The 9276-nt window shown below is 42.0% G+C and overlaps 1 pseudogene; it reads right to left on the bottom strand.

Moving 5' to 3' along the window:
• Positions 1-35: 35 nt before the first annotated feature.
• LOC147346067 (U6 spliceosomal RNA) lies at positions 36-126 on the bottom strand (annotated as a pseudogene).
• Positions 127-9276: the final 9150 nt, after the last annotated feature.

Below are 9276 nucleotides of genomic sequence, written 5' to 3'. Positions count from 1 at the left end.
TGACCTTGAGCTACTTTATTTTACACAATTTTTTTTTTAATATGGAATTCTTCATACATTTGCGTGTCATCCTTGTACTGGGGCCTCTGTATTGTTCCAGTGTTTGTATCTGTGTTGCCAAAACAAGCATACACAGATATGTTTGATAAGACTCGTTAAAGCCTTAGAAATATTTTTTAATTTGAAATTTTTTCTATGTATCTTCTTACACAGGCTTCCCAGGTGGTTCAGTGGTAAAGAATCCGCCTGCCAATGCAGGAGACGCTGGTTCCATTCTTGAGTTGAGAAAGTCCCCTGGAGGAGGAAATGGCTATCCACTCCAGTATTCTTGCCTGGAAAATTCCATGGACAGTGGAGCCTGGCAGGCTACAGTCCTTGACGTTTCAAAGAGTCAGACATGACTGAGCACACGTGTATGTGCACGCGCGCACACACACACACACACCTCTTCGTATATAGGTCAAACAAATTTCTTTGTTGGAAATGTAAGGAACAATATGAAAAAGAGTAAGAAAATGCTTAGATAAAACGTTTTGAGATAACTAATAAGGACCTACTGTATCGCACAGGGAACTCTACTCCATACTCTGTGATGACCTATATGGGAATAGAATCTGAAAAAGAGTGGGTATATGTGTACATGTAACTGATTCTCTTTGCTGTACAGCAGAAACTAACACAACATTGTAAAACAACTATACTCCAATAAAAATTAATTTTAAAAACATTCTGAAGATTATTTACATAGTTGTTTGGCATTTTAAAAAACATATGCAAACATTTTAACTAGATGAAATGATAACATCTAGCCTATAAAGAGTGTAATAGGTGAGCATTTCACTACAATATACTAATTGATTAGCTGAGCTAAAAATTCAGCAAATGATTCTTCTAAAAACAATTAGAGAGTCACCATAGCAGCTACTGTAGTCTGGGTCTCTGGCTACTGAAATCTCAAGATTGTCTTGGGGTCCCTTTTCCAAGTTTGGAGGGATTCCACTTATTGATGCTTATTGATTGGACTTATTGATCACTACTTATTAATGTGATGCTCGGTACTTTTCAGCAGGTCACACTGACTGTTCTAAACTGACTCACCTGCCTTTTGGGGCCCTTAGAAGTTGACCCTTGTGACTGAGCAACCTGCAGTCTGGAGTTTATCTCTGCTCTGCTTGGACACGGGGATAGGGAATTATAAGACACACCAGAAGTCCTGTCCACATCTCATTTAGCTGTCTTGTGTGTGTGCTAGGTCGCTTCAGTCATGTCCAACTCTTCGTGACCCTATGGACTGTAGCCTGCCAGGCTCCTCTGTCCATGGGGATTCTCCAGGCAAGAATACTGGAGTGGGTTGCCATTTCTTACATCAGGGATCTTCCTAACCAAGCAATTGAACCCAAGTCTCCTGCACTGGCAGGCAGGTTCTTTACCACTTGAGAAGCCCTTAGCTGTCTTAACTATCTGGCAATTCTCAATATTAGTTGAAAACCTCTTAACTCTGCTAGAAAACAGATCAGCTCAAAGCAAAATCTAAACTATTATTATGTTAAGAAGCCTCATGTCACTTTTGAGCAAATCTAAACCACCCCTACAAACAGATGTGTCTTATTCTGAGAGGTGATCACATGGCCAAAGGAAGAAGCAGCACTTGGGGTCTTTTTCTCAGGAAGACAAGAGTCCAGTTCTGGGAAAGTCAATCCTAGGAAATTGTGCAGCATCAGTGCCAGCTCTGACTCTGAGAACCTTTCTTGTTACTTTTCTGTTGTCCAAATTTGGACTCACTTGAAGTCATGGCTGGACTCTACATGCTTTTTCCGTTGTTTTTTTTTCTTGTTGTTGTTTTGGCCTCATGGCATGTGGGATCTTAACTCCTGGACCAGGGATCGAACCGGCACTCCCTGTATTTGAAAGTGAAGTCTTAACCATTAGATTACCAGGGAAGTCCCAACAAGCTCACATTTTGTTAAAAATGAAACTAATGTTTAGGAAGACTGGTGGCTCATTCTCTAGTGGCAGGTTTTTTTTCCTATGTATTCCATCAGTTCAGCTCAGTTCAGTCGTTCAGTCGTGTCCAACTGTGTGACCCCATGGCCTGCAGCAAGCCAGGCTTCCCTTTCCATCACCAACTCATGGAACTTGCTCAAACTCATGTCCATCGAGTTGATGATGCCATCCTACCATCTCATCCTCTGTCATCCCCTTCTCCTCCTGCCTTCAATCTTTCCCAGCATCAAGATCTTTTCCAATGAGTTCACTCTTTGCATCGGATGGCCAAAAAGTATTGGAGCTTCAATTTCAGCATCAGTCTTTCCAATGAATATTCAGGATTGATTCCCTTTAGGACTGACTGGTTTGATCTCCTTGCAATCCAAGAGACTCTCAAGAGTCTTCTCTAATACCACAGCTCAAAAGCATTGATTCTTCAGTGCTCAGCCTTCTTTATGGTCCAACTCTCACATCCATACATGACTACTGGAAAAACCATAGCTTTGACTAGATGGACCTTTGTTGGCAAAGTAATGTCTCTGCTTTTTAATATGCTGTCTAGGTTGATCATAGCTTTTCTTCCAAGGAGCAAGCGTCTTTTAATTTTATGGCTGCAGTCACCATGTTTCCCGTTTAAGTGTAATTTCCGAGAACAGAACTTTATTGCTTATTAGTACTAATTACTTTTAAAATATCCCAAAACTTCCAAACAGTTTCTTCCTCTAATTATTTCATCTGTTTTCACAGCTGTTATTTTGTTAAGATTAGACAACATTTGACGCAAATCTGGTTACTTTCATAATTATGACATCACTATGTTCAAGATTTAAGTGGGGTGTAAAATATATTAATAACTAGTAGGTTGGTAACTTTCCCAGATGGCGCTAGTGGTAAAGAACCTGCCTGCCAGGGCATGAAACATAAGAGGTGTGGGTTGGATCTCTGGGTTGGGAAGATCCCCTGGAGGAGGGCATGATAATCCACTCCAGTATTCTTGCCTGGAGAATCCCATGGACAGAGGAGCCTGGCAGTCTACAGTCCACAGGGTTGCAAAGAGTCAGACTGAAGCAACTCAGCACGCTGCATGCAAAGCTTGGTAACTAAGGATACCTAGAAGCAAGGTAATCTTAATCAAGGACAACAAAAAGATGCACAGGATATTCACTGAGAAATGGAACAGTCAGACAGATGGACTTGAACAGGTCAGGCTTGGACAGAGCGTCTTCCATGTGTGGCTGTAATGAACCTGCTACTATGTCATCCCTGATTAGACTGGCCCACCCTGCCTCTGGCACAGCCGGACAACTTCTGGGCTTCCCCTTGGGTACCTATTTGGCAGAGAGCAGGCCGATAAGCCTGTGTCATCCGTGCTGATTCCTCTGTGGAGCCCAGATCCAGGATACAATGCCAGCGGTCCCTGGAGTCATGCAGCCTGGCAGGGGTGGGTCCTGTGCATGAGCTGGGGCTTACTGTCTTGCACAGGAAGGAGGGTGAAGTCAGTGCATTCCCCACAACTTGGATTCTCTCATGAGTCAAACAACATACTCCTGCTTGGGAGGGAGTGTTACTCTGGTAGAACACACACAGACACACACACACACATCTCACACACCCCAAGAAGGGAATGCCTAAGATAAAATAAAAGACAAAAATATAAAGAGTCAAATACATGATTTATGTAGATTGTAATGAAACCATGGAGCTTCCCAGGTGGCTCAGTGGTAAACAAACTGCCTGCCAATGCAGCAATGTGGGTTAGATCCCTGGGTCAGGAAGATCCTCTGGAGAAGGAAATGGCAACCCACTCCATGGACAGAGGAACCTGGTGGGCTACAGTCCATGGGGTTGCAAAGAGTTGGATATGACTTAGTGATTAAACAACAATGAAATCATGGGTAATCATTAGGTAAATCCATTTCACCTGCCTTCACTAATCAAGGTCTTTTTAAGACTTTCATGTCCTCCAAGCAGCACGAAGCCTAAGCAGTAAGATGTTTGCCCAAGTTGTTTCCCAGGGACTTGGAGTCAGCTGTGTCCAGTTGGAGAGAGCTGGTTAAGACTAGTTAGGACCACCAATCTTCCAACTGGCATGCATAGTGTCCAGTTGGCGACCTTTTGATGGCAGAGGGCCAAAAATTCCACCCTTGGGTCATGCTAAGCGCCTCCATTTTTGAATGTGCCAAGGCCTTCACAGAACAGTAATGATTCTCACACCTTTCCCCAAGCACCTTTTCTCGTGATCCCTAGGTTCCCCGCCCCCTCAGACCATCCTGTTTCTTTATCCTTTATCCCCCAAGGACCCCAAGCCCATTGCACCCCAAAAGGGGGCTGATTTGGGAGTTGTTCTCCCATCTTCTCACTTGACTGCTTTGGCTTGTGTGAATGTCAGGAGAAATGAACTTGGTTCAGCAACAATAGTAATAATTAAATTCACTAGCTCTCTTTCCTTCCCTCTCTTCTTTCCTTCCTTCCTCCCTTCTTTGCTTTCTTCTTTCTTTATCTTCCCTTATTCAGTCATTCATGTAATAAAGATATAATTCACATTAAAAAGCAACAGTTTAGACGTAGAGTGTAAATAATTCTTTAAAAATTTGTCCTCTTCGTGGACAAATGTTGACTAGCTCACTAACAGAGAGGACAAGTGGTGAAGTACAAAGTTCACTAATTTAAGAACCAGGTTCCAGGGACTTCCATGGTGGTCCAGTGGTTAAGCAGTAAGATGTTTGCCCGAGTTTTTCTCCAGGGACATGGAGTCAGCTGTGTCCAGTTGGAGAGAGCTGGTTAAGACTAGTGAGGACCACCAACCCTCCAACTGGCAGGCGTAGTTAATCCACCTTTGAATGCAGGGGACACAGGTTCGATCCCTGGTCCAGGGAGATTCCACATGCCACGGAGCAGCTAAGCTCAAGTGCCCCAAGTACTGAAGCCCTCTTGTCCTATAGCCCAGGCTCCACAATGAGAGAAGCCGCTGCAATGAGGAGCCCGGGCACCACAGCTAGAGAGCAGTCCCTGATCGCCTCAACTTGAGAAAGCCTGCTTAGCAACGAAGACCCAGCACAGCCAAACATAAATAAACAAATAAGAGTTAGCCATTAAAAAAAAAAAAAAGTGTTAAAAAAAAAAAAAGGAATTAGGTACCATCAAAATTCTCACCACTGTGGGCTCTGGATTTCACTGTGTCTTCATCCAAAAATGAGAAATTATTGGAAGAAATATTCTGAACTGGTACTCCCAGGTCTTAGTTTCTGTGATTCTTATTTATTTATTCTCATCAAGCTTCAACATACTTTGAGTCAATCTGTAAAATAACACATCACAGCCACTTTATCATCCATATAGAGTTGCTGAACAGATCAAATTAGTTAATATGAATGAAAATGATTTATTAAGCCTTAGAGTACAATGTAAGTGGAAGGCTGACCAACAGCCTCTTTTAAAAATTCAAACTAAATCAAAAGGTTATTTTAGGCTCATGTTACATAGGCAGCAAAAGTAGGCACTGAATCCTGATTTCAAAATCTTTCATGAAAAACAGTAACCTTGAATATAAGGTGAAGAAATTATATCGCATTTAACCTCATCATAAAATCAGAATTTATCTGTATGGACCAGCACCAGATAGATTTAATTATGGTTTTCCAGTAGTCATGTATGGATGTGAGAGTTGGACCATAAAGTCATGTATGGATGTGAGAGCTGAAGAATTGATGCTTTCCAGTTGTGGAGCTGGAAGACTCTTGAGAGTCCCAAGGACTGCAAGGAGATCAAACCAATCAATCCGAAAGGAAATCAACCCTGAATATTCATTGCAAGGACTGATGCTAAAGCTGAAGCTTTAATGCTTGATGCGAAGAGCTGATGGCATTACTGACTCAATGCACGTGAATTTGAGCAAACTCTGGGAGACAGTGGAAGACAGAGGAGCCTGAAGTGCTACAGTCCATAGAATTGCAAAGAGTCGGATGCAACTTAGCAACTGAACAACACAAAGAATGGGCTGAGCCCAACCAACCCACTCTAGGCCCCATGCCGAGTTCTGTCTTCATCTCTTTCACAGTATTTTCAGACTGCCAGCTGTGTACCAGGCACATTATCAAACATTAGAAACCTGCCTGGTCCTCTTTCTGTTCCTCTCCCTCTGTCCTGGCCTTACATGTTTATATTTCCCAGGATTTTCCTCTTGTGGAAAATGTCAGGCCACTTTGTTTGGCTGATATAACCCGGAACCTCAAACACTCACAGCCAGCCTTCTACTGGCTGCCTCTTGAATCATGTGGCCCACTGGGATTTCAGACTCAACCATTCCTAATCCAGCTTTTTCTTCTCAAGCTCGCCTTACCGTGGGCTCCCTGTCACCAGATCCAGATGTTTGAGAATTATCCCAGACTTTGCTCTCATCTTGCATCCAGGAGCCAACGCAAGCAGACTGCCAGACTATGTATTGTATCTGCTATGCTATGCTATGCTAAGTCGCTTCAGTCGTGTCCGACTTTGTGCGACCCCATAGACGGCAGCCCACCAGGCTCCCCCGTCCCTGGGATTCTCCAGGCAAGAACACTGGAGTGGGTTGCCATTTCCTTCTCCAATGCATGAAAGTGAAAAGTGAAAGTGAAGTTGCTCAGTCGTGTCCGATTCTTTGCGACCCCATGCACTGCAGCCTACCAGGCTCCTCCGTCCATGGGATTTTCCAGGCAAGAGTACTGGAGTGGGGTGCCATTGCCTTCTCCGATGTATTGTATCTGGGTTCATGGAATGTCAAAACTCATGTGAGTTCCTGGCTCGAGAGAATTTATTAGTGATAAATTAAAGCATGTAGAGGGTGGCAGAGGATGAGATGATTGGATGGCATCACTGACTCAATGGACATGAGTTTGAGCAAACTCTGGGTGATGGTGAAGGACAAGGAAGCCTGCAGTCCATGGGGTCACAAAGAGTCAGACAGGACTTAGCGACTGAACAACAAAACATGTAGAGATCAGCAGACCATCAGAGCAAATGAGCAAAATTATACATAATTGAAAAGCAAGTTTTTATTTAAATTCTGACTACGTTATTATGACCCTTGTAAATAAGTTTTAATTTGGTTCTTGATCTCCATGGCAACAGGATGGGCAAAATATCATGCTATTTGGGGACAGCTGTAGCCTATGCTGGGCTTCCCCCATGACTTAGTGGTTAAGAATCCACTTACAATGCAGGAGCCACAGGAGACACAGGTTCGATCCCCGGTTCGGAAAGATCCCCTGGAGGAGAGCATGGCAAACCACTCCAGTATTCTTACTTGGAAAATCCCATGGTGAGAGGAGCCTGGCAGGCTTCAGTCCATGGGGTCGCAAAGAGTTGGACACGACTGAGGCGACCTAGCATGCAGGCACGGATGTAGCCTATGCTAATGATCTGTGGAGGAATAAATCATTGTATGGATTGAATAGTACATTTCAACCTTGTCTTCTGATCCATAATTGCCAAAGTAATCCAAAGTACAATTTAAATAATAAAGTACAAACAGGAATATATAAGTAATACAATAAATCACTTGACTTGTTACCTGAGCAAATTCAACTTTTTCTATATGGAAACAAAAAAGAACTCTTCCAGTGTACTGACTGTAAATTTTTGGAAGAAGAAGACAATACAACTGAAATATTAAAATTGGGCCAAGAAATTATACATGGTTATTGCCAGATTTTCATCTGAAAGGAGGCAACAGACTTGCCAGGATGAATTATCCTTATTTGACTATTAAAGAAAAGTGTGATGCTGGAAGGCAAAAAGACTAGGGAATATTTTGGGGTTATGTGTAAATTTATTTAAAAGTAGCCTTTTAAAAAAACAGAAGAAAAGTAAAAGAAACTATCCTGGAATTATTGTGAAGTAGGTGATGTAAAATATTATGCATGTTATCCTGAAATGTGTTCTTTATCACTTTTTAAACTTTCTATGTGTAGAATGCTCTTTTCTTCAAATTAGAACTTATTTTAAAACTCTTTGGGGAGCACTGATACAATTGGGCTTCATAATAATAGCTACAGAAGAGGAGCTTGAAGGACTTCCCTGGTGGTCCAGTGGCTAAGACTCTGCTCCCAATGCAGGGGGCCCAGGGTTCAATTCCTGGTCAGGAATCTAGAGTCTCACATCCCACAGTTAAGAGTTCTCATGCTTTGTTTGCATGCCACAACTAAAACCCCACATCCTGCAACTAAGACTAAGCGCAAACTAAATAAATAAATAGTTAAGAAAAGAACAGGAGCTTGAACAACTAACGAAACAGAATTTGTAAAACATCAGAATTTTAAAAGTGCCAGACCAGAACAAAGACCATTTAAAATTTATTTGAATATTTAAAATGATTCTACTGAGCACTGTTGGGTCTTGACAATATAAAGATGTTGTCAAGTTTTAGTTTAGAATTTTAAACTCATGGTTTGCTTATCTTAAATTGTTTTATTTTAAAGATGCCATTTGATTATTAATAAAGTATATATAGGGGGCTTCCCTGATAGCTTAGTTGGTAAAGAATCTGCCTGCAATGTAGGAGACCTGGGTTTGATCCCTGGATTGGGAAGATCTTCTGGAGAAGGGATAGGCTACCTACTCCAGTATTCTGGCCTGGAGAATTCCATGGACTGTATAGTCCATGGGGTTGCAAAGAATTGGACACGATTGAGCGACTTTCACTTTCAAAGTATGTGTATATATATATATATATACACACACATATATATACACATATATGTATAATAACACACACATATATGTATAATAACATACACAGATGAAACAAAAGAAACCCTTTTTGTAGTGCTTGGTGGCTGCATGTACATTGGGGCTCATTTTTCACTAATAATGCTCGGCTTCATCCCCTCCAGCTGGTCACAGCATATCCATTCTTGCAAATTTGTTCACTCAAAAAGCGTCTAGGTTGTACACAGTTGTTCATAGCAGCTTTGTTCATAATAACCCCAAACTGGAAACTATCCATGTGCCTTTCAGTGGGTTCAATGGGTTGAACAAACACTGGTACACCAATGACATGGAATACTACTGAGCAAAAAAAAAAAGAGTGGAATATTGATGCATGCAACTTGGATGAGCCATAAGTAAATAAATTATGCTGAATGGAAAAAAGTCAATCCCCAAAGGATCCACAGCACTCCATTTATGTAACATTCACGAGATGCCACAGTTACAGGTGAAGAACAGACTAGTAGTTTTCAGGAGTTAGGGATGGCAGATGGAGGGGGCTCTCAGGAGGTAGCATGATGTTTTGAGTTTGTTTAATATGTGTGG

Source organism: Bos grunniens, chromosome 24 (assembly GCF_055505025.1).
Source record: "Bos grunniens cultivar Pamir isolate PY7600 chromosome 24, Bosgru_T2T1.0, whole genome shotgun sequence".
NCBI lineage: Eukaryota > Metazoa > Chordata > Mammalia > Artiodactyla > Bovidae > Bos > Bos grunniens.
Note: the sequence above shows the minus strand (reverse complement) of the source record. Positions and strands in the feature narration are given on the sequence as shown.